At 45.2% G+C, this 14027-nt stretch overlaps 1 pseudogene; it reads right to left on the bottom strand.

The window, feature by feature from the left end:
- The window catches only part of LOC138513725 (WASP homolog-associated protein with actin, membranes and microtubules-like), a 77654-nt pseudogene that overhangs the window by 14065 nt on the left and 49562 nt on the right, over window positions 1-14027 (bottom strand).

The following is a 14027-nucleotide window of genomic DNA, read 5'->3' as shown; positions in this document are numbered from 1 at the left end:
ACTAATTACAGCAGAAAGTTAATTGAGGATTATGCAGAGATCACAAGACCACTGACCCATCTGAGTCAAGTGGGAGTGGGGTCCAGAACAAGCCGAGACAGTAAGACAACTCAAAAGAAGCCTTTCACAAGCGCCTTGCCTAGCCTGTCAAAAACAAGGTGTTCTTCTTGGAGACAGGGTTCTCAAATATATGCGTGACTGAAGTATTATATCAAAGCATGACAAGGTCAATAAAGTAATCTCCTATGCGAGTAAGACTTTATCCTCTGTGGAGGAAAAATTCAACAATTGTGAGAAAGCACTCCTGGCAACGGTGTGGGCATTGAAGAATTACCGCCCGTTTATCCAGGGGGAGCACATCATAATGGAGACTCCACACCAACCTTTGCAATATCTTCAAAGTAACAGAATCCGGGCCAGAAATGTGAGTAATTCCCGAATTACTTCCTGAATTCTGTCAATGCAAGGCTTTCCCATGGAGGTCAGATACGGACAAAACAAGAAGAGTCCCCTCGCACAAGGTCTGGCTGACTTGCATGATTGTGCCAGAGAAAACTGTCTCAAGGACGAAAGTCTTAAAATCAAGGACAACATGGAGCAATACCTTAATTCCCCACACAAAGTCTATGAAGAAGACCAGTGTGAGGGAATGCCCACTGTCCATGTGGATGGGTGCTCCTACCATGTTGACAACAATCGGGAAAAGGAACTTGTGGCCGGCGTGGGGAATGCATGGGTGAATTACACCCCAGAACCCTCCGCTGGGTACAAAATCGGTCCCCAAAGTAGTCAAGTGGCAGAGCTGATGGCTGTGCGTCAAGCCCTCCTCATTGCCGTCCAACACCAACTCCACAAACTGGTCATAATCACTGATTCAGATTATGTACGGAATGGGTTTGTGGAGCACCTGGTTAACTGGAAAACCAGAGGCATGCTATGTGCTAATAATAAACATTTAAAACATGGAAAATTAATACAAAATATTGATGATCTGGTCACCTCGAATGGGATGACCATCTACTGGAAAAAGATCAAGGGTCATTCGAAAGTAGAGGGACCAGACAAAACTGGAAATGACCTAGATGTTCAGCTGGCCAAAACCAGAGCCATCCAAGGGGATCTACTTGAGATCAAGTCCCTGTTGGGGGAAATCCAGGTCACTGCTATCACTAGGTCCCAGACAAATGCTCACAATGAACTCTCAACTGCACAATGGAGTAAGCAGACCCCAGATGCTGATTTGATTATGGCTCACAAACAGGATCCAATAATTTGTACGTTTTATCAACACATTGAGGACCCTGAGAACTTTCCCCTGACGGATACCGATTAAATTGGGAAAGAGGACCGCAGAGTGTTGATGAAATGTCCAAAAATATTCTGCATCCAAGACGGTTTGTTGGTAAGGAGATCCATATCTGGCCATGACCAGCGGGTGGTCCCAACCTCATTCCAAAGCCTGATGCTAAGTCACGACCATGATTCGGCCACAGCCAAACATCAGGGGTTTCATACGACATTACAAATCTTGCGAGAGGTTGCATACTGGCCACACATGGGGCAGGACCTCAATCAATACTTGAAGGGGTGTCTTGTGTGTGCACAATTTCAGCCAACATCACTCACACACCGTGCTCCCCTCCATAAGAGGGGGATGACACTGCCTTGGTCAGATTTACAAGTCGATTTTATCAGGCCCATGATTCGCTCCTCTAGGGGGAACAAGTACATGTTGACTGTAACATGCTTGTTTATTAAATGGGTGAAATGTCTCCCGGCCCCAAATTGCAAGGCAGAAACAGCAGGTGCCCTGCTGATCAATCACATCTTCTCGCGTTTTGGAATACCCCAAAGGATTGAGTCAGACTTCACTAGCAAAGTTATGACAAAGATGTGGGAGATACTTGGGGTAAAAAGGAAACTACACATTGCCTACCGGCTGTCCAGTGGTGGAGTTGAGAGGTACAATAAAACTATTGTGAGTGTATTAAAAATATTTGTGGCAGATTCTGGGCCAAGTTGGGACATTCAATTACCCTTTGTCCTGATGGCCATCAGATCTACCCCTTCTTCTGCAAAAAAAATGTCTCCATTTGAGCTGATGACTGGACGAAGGATGCTGCTACCCCAGCATCTGCTCTACAGAACCCAAGAGCAGACCTTGATAAATGCCTCCATCACTCATGAGTATGTTGAGAATCTGAGAGGACACCTTCAACATGCTTTTGCCTATGCTCAGCGGAATCTAGAAAGATCTGGCGACAGTATGAAGACCCACTATGACCTTAAGACATCTAAAAAGGAATATCAAGTAGGATACCGGATCTACTTGTATAATTTCCAAAGGAACCAAGCCAAAGAGCGCAAATTCCTCCCGAGTTGGGGGGGTCCTTTTGAAATTGTGGACAGAATCTCACCAGTCGCCAACAAAATATGCATCCCCAAGGGCAGTTTGACAGAAGGGGAAGACAAATGGGTCCACATTAACCAGCTAAAAAGTTGCCATCCCAGGCATACCTTGCGGCAACTAGAGGAGCCGACTGGAAACCCAGAGGGGGAAGATCTGGAAACATAAAATAATTACTCAATGTTCACTATGTATGCGCGAGAAGAGTGTTAAGACCATGATTAAACATAGGTGGGGAATATTGAATATTGTAATTCAATGCATGCATCTGCCCCACTACATCCCTCGAGGAGTAGTATCGGGGAAATTTCCATAACCACGCTATGTTCTGTTTTCTAGCACTGGAACTAAGGATCATGTAATCACCAGGGAGGACTCCTCGGGTTCTGGAAAAGAAACTAAGAGCCCGGAGTGTCACTCCATACTCCCAACCAGAACCAGCAAGGAGAGAGTGTTGCATCTATCACTGATGGGAGAAGCAACCGGATGTTTCACATGGACCGGAAGAAAAATAATATCACTTGCACAATTCCCCCACGACCAGAGGTCACGATGGAGTCGGGGGGATATGTGTGGAGTTTTTATATCCACGCCACTGCGCCACACTGCACCCCTTTGCCAATGGGCAAAGGAAATTACCAAGAATGGAGGCAATAGCCCCTGTGCGCACTAAGTCTGCAAATTTGCGCAGAGTTCATAACCCACCAAAATAGCTGCACGCCCTGCCAAATACACCGGCGAAGTGGTGTAAAAGCATGCATCCCTGCTGTCATCTGTCACTAGAATCAAGCCCACAGAATGGCTAAAATTTGAAAATGCCCCTACATACAGTTTCCTAATCAAGGGCAAACTTCAAAGTGCTGTTTTGGCACTAATTTCAGTTATGTTCCCCAGTGAATTATTGAAAGGAGAGTGTGCTAGAATCATGGATCCTCAAGGTAGTCAGAGGAATCCAGGCATCACAGCCTGACAACTGCCTAAAGAATATGGCTGTAAAACTTAGCTTAAATGTATTTATTTGTCCTGAAAAGTTTCAAAATCCACTTTTTTGAGTATGTTAGTGAAGGGCTAATTCTTTTAAAATGGTTAAATGATTTATACTCTGTACTTATATTTTATATGTGAACTGAAAAGATTTTAATGTCCAAGAACCCAGTCTGAAGCCAATCCACATGTGAATTCTGATCTGACAGGGCCTGGCCTGGGGAAACTGACATCCCCAGTTGACACTCCCTTGAGAACAGGAACAATAATGGCTGTTAATGGGTCACACATAATCCCAGCAAGCCACTCAAAGGGGCTGCAATTAGACATTTGTCTGCTGACTGACCAAAGAACAAAGGAAATGCTGAGAATTGGCCTCTGCAAGGAGGCGCAGGATGTGGGGGAGGTTTCTCAGTGAACTGGCCATCTGCTCACTTTGGGAAGCAAGAAAAAAAAACCTGGACTGGATTTTAAAGGGAAATTACTTTTTTTGCCTCATAACTTTATAACATTTAACATGACAGCCACAATAAGTAGACCAGTGAAAAATACAAACTTAGAAACCTGAACTCATGCTAGACAGTTGAAGATGTGGTAGGAGTTGTTACTACATAAGGAAACAAAGATACACTAAAACACTGATTATGGTAAAACTATTAATGTTGCAAGCTTAATATTGTATGTACACGATCCACTGATCAGCGCCCAGAGGTGTATCGAATTAGAAATGATGAATCCAAAGTGTTCTGGGTAAAATTGACAAAAATCCATGAAATTACCAATACAGCTCTCACAAAGATGGAAATTGGATGTAAATCTAGACAATCAAATGTGAAAAATATTTGTCTAATTTTAAGAGGGTACATAATGGTAGAAATTGACATTTGTGCAAAAGTATGTTTTGGGTAAAAATCCAGGTGGGAGTTCCCAAATCCTGTCATAAAATGACAACCCTGTTTAAGCTGCCAACCAAAACGAAGCGCACGCCTGTAGCCACTCACAGATAGGGGGGTGTGTTCTGAAGTTCTGCCCATGCCATAAAATTTGTAATAGATACATATAGGAAGGGCACTACACATAGGCACTCTACAATCTGCTTCCAGAACACCATGCTTCCAGAACCCACCCAGATGTCCGTGCAGCACCTTATTCCAGAACTCTTCATTTTGTAGCTGACTCCAGAATTCTTTGAGAGATCCAGATTTCCTTGCAGAATCCAGACTCTAGCATTGCAAAATGATTGCTATCCTGACCCAATTGCAAAAATCCCAGACCTGAAGGGATTTAATTTTACTTCAGCTTGGCTGGCTACCATTAGGCTTGCCCGCCGAAAACTTGTATCCGGCTATCTACCGCGTCCAGTCACCAGAAGGGGCCCTTCCAAATCCAGTCTGAGGTGCAGTCCAAACTTGACCAGAACCGCGCCGCTGACCCAAATCCCTCCATAGGTGCCTGTTTGCCAGTGGACCTGCCCAATCCATGACCAGATCTGATTGTCCAATTTAATAACTTATTCTGTGAGTATTAATAGGAAGAAAAGTGACCCTAATATATCTGCATTGTCTGATCCCTATCTCAAAACCATCCCATCTCTAATTCAGAACCATCGTCTTGCTAGAACTATTTTTGCGCTGATTTCTTTTCTCATCTGAAGAAGTAGAGTATCCACAGCAGGCGGGTTATGCTGATCACGTCACTGTATGAATCATCTGTGGCATTCTCTTTTTCATAGTCATAATCTATTGTAATCAACCCATCTGTCTTTCAAAGTGCATTTCTGTTTTTCATCCTCGTGCCTATTTTACAAAAACAACCTTTACTAAAACCGCTATAACTCCCTCAGTTTTTATGATAGAAATGAAATATCAACTCCTACTTGTACCTAACATCCTTGGCTATAGAACCCAAAGCTACATTGCAAAACAGTGCGATTCTCCCGTAATAGCGAATATCACCAAAGGAAAGGTTTGCCGCGAATTACAATTCTGAAAGGTTTTTACACATGTGAATTAGCTTTAAACTGCTCCCAACTTGGACTTTGAGATTTCAATTGTTTTCTTTTGACTAAACCATTGTTTGTGATTGTTTGCAAATGATCAAAGCTGCATCCATAGGAATTTATAATAATGTAAGTGTTTTTGACCACATTTGGTGTTTTTGCTCAGTCAATTCTAAAGACAATTTCTTTGCAAACTAGCCTGATTCCTGGTTCAGTGTGACCGGGGGGTGAGGGGGGGTCTCAGGAGAAGGGTGTGATATGAGTAGTATATCATTCAGAATATTGAATTTATAGACAAAAATGAATAAGGGCTTCAATTGCGCACTACATGCTGGGTGAGACTTGGGTGTGTGCCGGATTGAAATCACTTCAACAGAAAGCAGGAGGCGATCAAAATGGTGGACAACTCAAAATGGCGGCGTAGTCAGCCTGTTTCAGGTTCATTCAATGGGATATTACAGTGCGATGTGAATGTGCTTAGGCCAATATTTACTATCGGCGGTATTAGAGAAAAAACATTTTGACAAGACACAAGACGAAACACAGATTACAACAAAACTCATCTGCCTAGAACCAATCACAGAAGACCATTTTTCCACACTGATACAGGACATCAGCCTTGCAGGATCTCCAAGGGACCACTGCCCCCCGAATGTCTTCAAAGGAATCTTCAACCACAGAACCCCAGTGAGACGCTTCCAGGAACCTAATGACTCTATCACTCAAAAGATGAATACTACCGTCCTCCTTCAAATCAGCATACATCAAACCACTCATAAAGGTCAGAAAGCGGAGAAGACCCAAGCAACTACAGACCGATATCCAACGTGCCCTACCCAGCGAAGATCCTGGAGAACCACATCTACAAAATCCATCTTAAACACGTCGAAACAAACAGAATACTTGACCAATCACAAGTTGGCTTCAGACTGATGGGAGGAACAGAATTGGCACTTCTATCGATATGGAACGACCTGAAAATAAACGCAGATGACACCCAATCAGCCCTCCTTCTATTGGACATTTCAGCGGCTTTTTACACAATCAGCCACGCAACACTAATAAAAAGATTGCTGGAATGTGGCATGCAGGAATCCGCCCTAAAGTGGCTAACCTTATTCCTAACAAACTGAACTGAAAGAACCTACCTACCACTGTTGACCTTAAAAAACAAAAATATATCCAGCGGAGTCCCACAGGGTTCCAGCTTCTCCCCTCTATTTTTCAACATCTACATGTGCCCACTGATGAAAATCATTCAATCCCACAGACTTACCCCATACTACTACACAGATGACACAACTGACTGTGAAAACAAACAGAACACAGCAACAAAATAGCAACCCTCAACAACTGCCTCACAGACATATACAACTGGATGACAACGATCAACCTCAAACTGAACTCGGCCAAAAATGTTCTCACCCACAGGGTTCGACGGAGGGAACATACAATTGGACTGGCCAATCGGCATGGGAACGCAACTAGAGACTACCAATTTAGTAAACAACCGAGGAATACTCATGGACAATGGACTATCACAGGAACCGCAAGTTAACGCAATTTCCCAAAAATGCTTCTTCCTCCTACAACTACTCAGAGGATTACTCACTACCTCATCTTCTCCCACAGAACCCCACAATCATATCCCTGATAAGAATTACCTACGCAAACAGCCTCTACCTAGGAATACCAGAAAGACTCACCAAGAAACCCCAAAGGGTGTAAAATATAGCAGCCAGGATCCTACTAAGAGTAAAACAGAAGAGACCACATCACTCCAGCACTGAAAATCCTACACCGTTACCAGTAAAAAAGCGCATCAAATTCAAATCACTGTGCATCGCCCACAAAGCCTTGCACAGGCAGGAAGCGGAATTCCTCCAACACAAGATTATCCAGTATCGCCCAGGAAGGGAAGTCAGATCCAGCAACAACCTACAAATAGAGGCAAAACACCACGAAAAAAGGAAATACAGCAGAACAGCAGGGGCAACATGCCCAAAGTAATTAGAACCACAGAAGACCACATCACCTTCAGGAAACTGCTCAAAACCTGGCTATCCAGCAGACAATGACAACATAGAAGGGAAAAAAGCAACAACAATCCAACTAACAAGGAGGAAAAGGGGAAAGAGATTTATACTGCTTCACCAAAATGGCCCCCTAACATAGGTAAGCCTAAAGCTCATAAACTACGGATTTGGTAAACAGTGTATTGTCACAGGAGGGATGTCCAACCTCCCCTGGGGAGAGCCTAAATGGGGAAGAATTTGTGACCATACAAGGCTAATGGCCAAGTTTACTGAAGAATTAAACAGCAAACTTAACGCTGAGTGATACAGAGTGAGCAAAATATTAGCATGTACATTTTATTTGTACAATTAACAATAATTAAACATCACTAATAAATGGAACACAACCCATTCCACAGTTATTACAATTATTCGACACAATCCGATAAAAATGGCAAATCAACAAAGGCACCACTACAAAAAAAGCACACAGGGATAGGAAGTGTAAATAAACCCAAGAAAAACTGAGGTTTAAAAACTCAGACAGAGAAACAGAAAAATGTGTATAAATTGTCTGTTATCAGCCAAACATAAGTAAAGTTGACTAATTTCAAAAATGAGAATAAACTTAATTCACCGCTCAATCTCACACTCCTTCACTTCCATCCAACCCAACATATTTCATTCCTCACTCATTCCAAACGCACACAGTCAGGGGAAATTCATCAGGGGCATGCACTTATATCTAAAAACAATTTGTGCCAATATTATTTATATGATTTGGAAGGGTTATGCAGACAAAGGTAGTCCTTTTTTGTTTAGATCAGAGAGTTGAGTACTCCCAACGCATACTAAACCATCCCACACACTATTATTGTCATGTGAGGGTTAACCACTCAAAAACAGCAACAAGGCAGCTATTTCCTGCTCTAGTAGTCAGCTTCAACTTTACTCCAGCAGAGGGTGGACAACACACACCTGTGAACAAACGAGAGATAGAGAGACCAATAAATAATCCCTCTATCATAGAAGACTGTTAAATTACATCGTCTGAGGAGCTACAAATTTGCTCCAAGTTCATACACCACCAGGGCATCATGACATGGAAAGGTTAATTTCTAACGGAGGCACAATGGTAAAGGAAAAACATAAATGAGAACGCGATGGCTCATCCTGTCTAGTCACCATAACACTACTTGTCTCCCCCAACTGTGAAAAAGCAGGCCCAATCAAGCGGGTCTCGACTCGCTTGTATTAGCTTCACACTTCTAGTAATGATACATAGGCGAAAGGAAAACGACACCCTAGCGACATCATCGTGCTCGGTGTGCTTACCAAAAAGCTTGATTGCCCCACCTGGGCAAACGCAAGTCAAGGGCCTCCAGCAGCGTATCCCTCACAGCAGGAACTCACAGCACAACCGAGATTCACTCTATGGGTCCTTCTTCATAGGTCACTGAAAGAGCCTGTAAACAATACATATTGTGCACTGTTACTCACGCTGAGGACAACACGCAGCTGTAGTGTATCCTAAAGACTAATCCCGCCGAAGTGGCTTTTTTGTAATTACCTCGTTCTGAATTACGAGGCATGTTGACCTCATTCAACTTTGGTGAGGACAATCGTGTAAACGTCTCTCCCACTAGACTAATACCGGAACAGCATCTACAGTTGCTGTGGGAAACATGTAGTAAAGCGTTAATTCTGCCATTGCAGGACACAGTGTGCTGCATAATGGTCTCGTAGCGGAGCGTATACACGGCAAATCTTAATAAGTACCCGCATCTACCCTTAAGTCTAAATTACTTATGGCTTTACCACTAGTTCGTAATTTCTATTCAATGACCTCACTAAACTCCTGTGCATTTCGTGGAAGGGCTAGTGACCTAAAAGCAATTAAACCATGGTGCTTGTAAAGTCAAAGGGGTGCAAGCTGTAATTACTCCCCTTCATTTATGTCATTTCAGCGATATTGCCACCAGAAACTGTGGGCATAAGGCTTTCCCAATGCATTTCAAAGGTCGGAACAAAAATATATGTTCATTTACAACCGTGGTGCCTGTAAAAGTCAAAAAGGTACGGACTGTAATTAAACCTCTTAATTGACGCCATCTCAGCAATATTGCCACCAGAAACTGTAGGCATAATGTGTTCCCAATACATTTCAAGGGACAGAGCAAAGAAAAGTATTCAACCCCACTAGCAAGGACACCAGCAACAACAACACAGCAGACAAAGAACTAGAGAGAAGACGAGAGGGGCCAAACAACTGCAAACAAGAACCTGGCTAGATACCATCAAGCAGCATCCAAAGTGCCGCCCCAGAGAGAGACCACAATTTTGTATTTGTATTTGTATTTATTGGTTTATAAAGCGCTTTACACCAAAGCGCTGTACAAGTGAACAACTTAATACATAAAACATAAACGTAAACAATATAACAGTAGAAGCAATGTTACAATATGAATCAGTCAACAAAACAGCAACAAGAGCAATTAACTGGAGGGAGATAGGGAGAATAGTGGAGTAGGACAGAGTGGGAGAGGGTCAGTTGGGGCGGACGTGGGGTGGGCTTTGGAGAGGAGGGTGGAGACTTCAGAAGGGGAGATAGGTGAGAAGTAGGACATGAAGGATGAGGGGGGCTCAGGGAGAGGAGAAGAGGGGAAGTCCGAGGAGCAGTTGATTTTTTGCCGAAGGGTAAGAATCTTGGAGGAAAAGAAGTTAGCAAAGTCAGAGGGTGAAAGTGTGGAAGAGGAGGAGGGATCAGGAGTGGGAGGGGAGAAGAGTCGAGAGAGAGTTTGGAAAATAAGGCGAGGGTGGGAGGCTTGGGAGTGGAGAAGGTTAGAGTACTAGGAGCATTTAGCCGAGGCAAGACAAGAGTCAAAGAGAGCGTGGTAAGAGAAATAGGAGGTTTGGTTAGGGAGAGAGGGGGTTTTGAGCCAGAGTCTCTCTAGACAATGAACTGACTGACTATACTAACCCTCTTCCATTCCTGTTCCTCCTACATAACTAACACCTCTACACTAGATTTTGGACTAACCACACTCAAACATAAAGAGAACCATTACTATGCCGACATTCAGAGTGAACCACCCACATTGCCCAAAACCATCTAAAATGCAACAACACACCAAGATGCCAGACTACCTTAAAGCTACGACCACCTGTGACTCTGAATTCCTTATGGACACTATCTAACCAGTGCACACGACCAACCCATCATAACCACACAACACAAACACAAAAAAATACCACACACCCGAGTCATGGAATCTACCCATGTGATTACAATGCGGTTACAATGCGTGAGGCTGCTCACAAGTGACCACATGCAAAACACTCACAGACGCCAGTTCCTCCTGGTTCTGAACCTATCCTCTCACTCTTTTCACCACTAACCCCCAACCCATTTTTTTGCAGAGCCACACGAACGCCTGGAGACTGCCCCTGGGTGGTAGCGGTGCGGTAGAAATCAACTTAACATAACATGTCCCGGAGCATAGCTCAGCGGGAACGTGCTCTTCTTGGAAGCAAGACGACACGAAGCAACACAGGTTCGATCCCCTGGTCCGCGCTTAGAAACCTCTGGGTATTTAAGCACATTATAAATACACAACTAAGACACACAAAAAAAACAGTTACGCAACTAAAAAAAAATAAAATTCCTTTAACAGCGCCTCGATGCCTTGGCGGCTATTCAAAAAATTAAATCCTGCTCCCCCTCTGATTCCAACCCTTTACGGGTTATTAAAGACATTGCTCCGGACCTCCTCTCAGAGATTACGGTGGCCATTAACAACTCATGTCAGTCTGAGTTGGTTCTGCTGGAACTGAAGGCAGGTAGGGTAATTCCCCTCTTCGGGAAGCGATCCTTGGACCCTGCAGTGTTATCTAATTTCCGCCCTATATCACTTCTTCCTCTTTTATCTAAACTTCTAGAGTCACTGGTGTCACCCCTGCTCTCTACATTTCTCGAATCATCCCATCTTTTGGATCCTGCACAGTCTGGTTTTAGGCCAGGTAGGGGCACTGAGAACGTACTGGTCGCCATCCAGGATGACATGGCCATGCTGGTAGACGCAGGTGGAGTGGGCGCCCTGATTCTGTTAGACCTGTCAGTGGCATTCGACATCGTCGGCCACTCCATTCTGCTATCCCACCTGGCCCAGTTAGGTATATCAGGGCAAGTACTGGCCTGGTTCATGTCATTCCTGGTGGATCGTACACAGACCCTCTCTATGCCCCCGCTTTCTCTCAGCTCCTTGTCACCTCAGTTGCGGAGTGCCACAAGGCTCCTTCTTGTCTCCAATCTTATTTAACATCTACATTTGAGCCCTTGTATGTTTGATCCGCTCTTTCGGCATCAGTTGCTACTCGTACGCCGACGATACTCAGATCCTGATCCGATTAGATCCTGATCGGGCTGAGGTATTGTCGTGCTTGCAGGAGTGTCTGGCAGCCGTGGGAGAGTGGATGAACTGCAATTGGCTCAAATTGTATGGAGACAAAACTGAGGTGATGGTGGTGGGTTGTCCTCCTGATCCTGCACTCTGGGTGTCCTCTTTCTGAACCTCATCCCTGGGTCCTCTCCCAGTGCTGGTCGGCAAGGTGAAAAATCTGGGGGTTATCTTTTCAGTATCACTATCTATGGACAAACAAGTCACTGCGGTCTGTCAAGCTGACCACTTCCAGCTAAACATTTTAAAGAAGGTGCTTCCCATTATTCCTGCCCCACTGCGTCCTCCAGTGGTGGCAGCCATGGTGATATCACTGCTAGACTACTGCAACTCCCTGTATCTGGCACAGCCGAAAGGCCTGATTCAGCGGTTGCAAAGATTGCAGAATCTAGCTGCACGTGTGGCAACTGGCCACCTTTTGGAGCACATATTTCTCCTGTGCTTCGAGCCCTTTACTGGTTCCCGGTGACCCAGCGGGTCAATTTTAAGGCACTGTGCATAGTTCATCAGGCCCTCCATGATCAGGGTGCGGAATACCTCCAAGTGAAGTTTACCCGCTACCATTCTAGCCGTAACCTACGTTCTGCTTCGGCTGATCGGCTGGTGGTCCTGATGTATAAACGGGCACGGGTGGGTGGGCGTTCTGTGTGGCCGCCGCAGTTCTATGGAACAACCTCCCGCTATTCAATAAGAAAACATCTCATTATTTAGCCTTTAGAAAGTCTGTTAAAACTCACTTATTTTCGGCTGAGCTGCGTTAGCCCGGCTGTCTCCTTCCGCCCGCAGCACCAAGATACCCTTGGGTGACCGTGCGCTTTAGAAATACTATTAACATAACATAACATAACATAACATGGCTCTGCGACCCACTCCTGTTGGCTTTGCCTTTAAAAATGTCTTGTCACAACAAAAAAACATGTCCAAACTGGCTGCACAATGCAGGCGAGTCTAGATGCGTAATAATGCTTATCATGTTTGCTTTAACCTTGATACCCAGTGAAAAAAGCCACGCCACAGTAAGAAATGGCTTGACTGGCTGCCCTAAATGCCAGTCTAGACACATAATAACACTCATAATGCATGCTTGGTCATAGAATTCCAGTTTTAAAAAATGTCATGCCACAGCAAAGAATGGCTAGACTGGGTGCCCCAAAATGCCAGTGCAGCCAGATAAAAGCACATATCACCCTTTCTATAAAAAATAAAAAAAATAAAGCATTTTGTACTGGCATCTATGATGGACACCCATTAAAAAGTGCATCGTGATTGAGATTCCAAGATGGCCGCCGAGGGGAGAGCAGCATGATCGTGAAGCTCAAACCCCCTGGGGCCAAAGACAATAATGATAGATTAAAAGAGCCTTCCACAGGCAGGGATTTATCAATGTAGGCTGAGGTGGTGGAGTGCAACAGCCAGGATCGCTGGGGGACTGCGGAAGTGGTGGGTGTGCAGCCTTCATCTCTGCAGTGTCTGAGGTGTGGGGGCACTGCGCCCATGGCCGGTGCAGGCCAAGCTGAGAGTCACGCTCGCAAACCGCGAGCAAGAAGAACCACTCTGGGAGAACCAGAGCAGACGAGGATCCAGTGCGGCTGCGAGGTGGGGAGGGGGAAAGCAGCTGCTGTCGGACAGCAGAGGAACCAGTCAGGAAGGAGCTGCCTGCGATATTGGAGGCCCACCGGGGCTGGATTCGTAGAATGGGGGCTCCCCTGCTGGCGAGCGCCAGTGGGAAGATCGAGGCGGGAACGAGCTTCCCCTGCGCCGCAGAAGCAGCGTCTCATCAAAGAGATCAGGAGGATCTGCAGGAACCATACCCGTAGCCCACTGCTGAGAGCTGCACAGGTGAGAAGAGCACAGGAGCAGCCAAGAGACCCGGGAGCAGCTGTACAGCGAAAGTCAAGAGCAGGAAGGCAGCGACCCTGAGGGGCTCGATTCCCCCGCAACCCTCCCTTGGGGAAGAACCATCACAGATCAGCTGGCCCAAGGAACGGGTGCAAACAGGCAGAGCTTGGCCAGTGCAGGCAGTGATCAGCAGGCAGTGATCACCAGCTTTGAGCAGAGTGATGGTGAGGAGTGGGGGAGCATGGCGGGAGGGCCCCTGTCCAAGCTTTGAAGAAAGCACTTTGCAGAGAAGACTAGGGGAGGCCCTGTGGAGTTATAGCCGGGGC

The sequence above is a fragment of the Ambystoma mexicanum genome, chromosome 1p, assembly GCF_040938575.1.
Source record: "Ambystoma mexicanum isolate Mex_15411 chromosome 1p, UKY_AmexF1_1, whole genome shotgun sequence".
In the NCBI taxonomy this organism is placed as follows: Eukaryota; Metazoa; Chordata; class Amphibia; order Caudata; family Ambystomatidae; genus Ambystoma; species Ambystoma mexicanum.
Note: the sequence above shows the minus strand (reverse complement) of the source record. Positions and strands in the feature narration are given on the sequence as shown.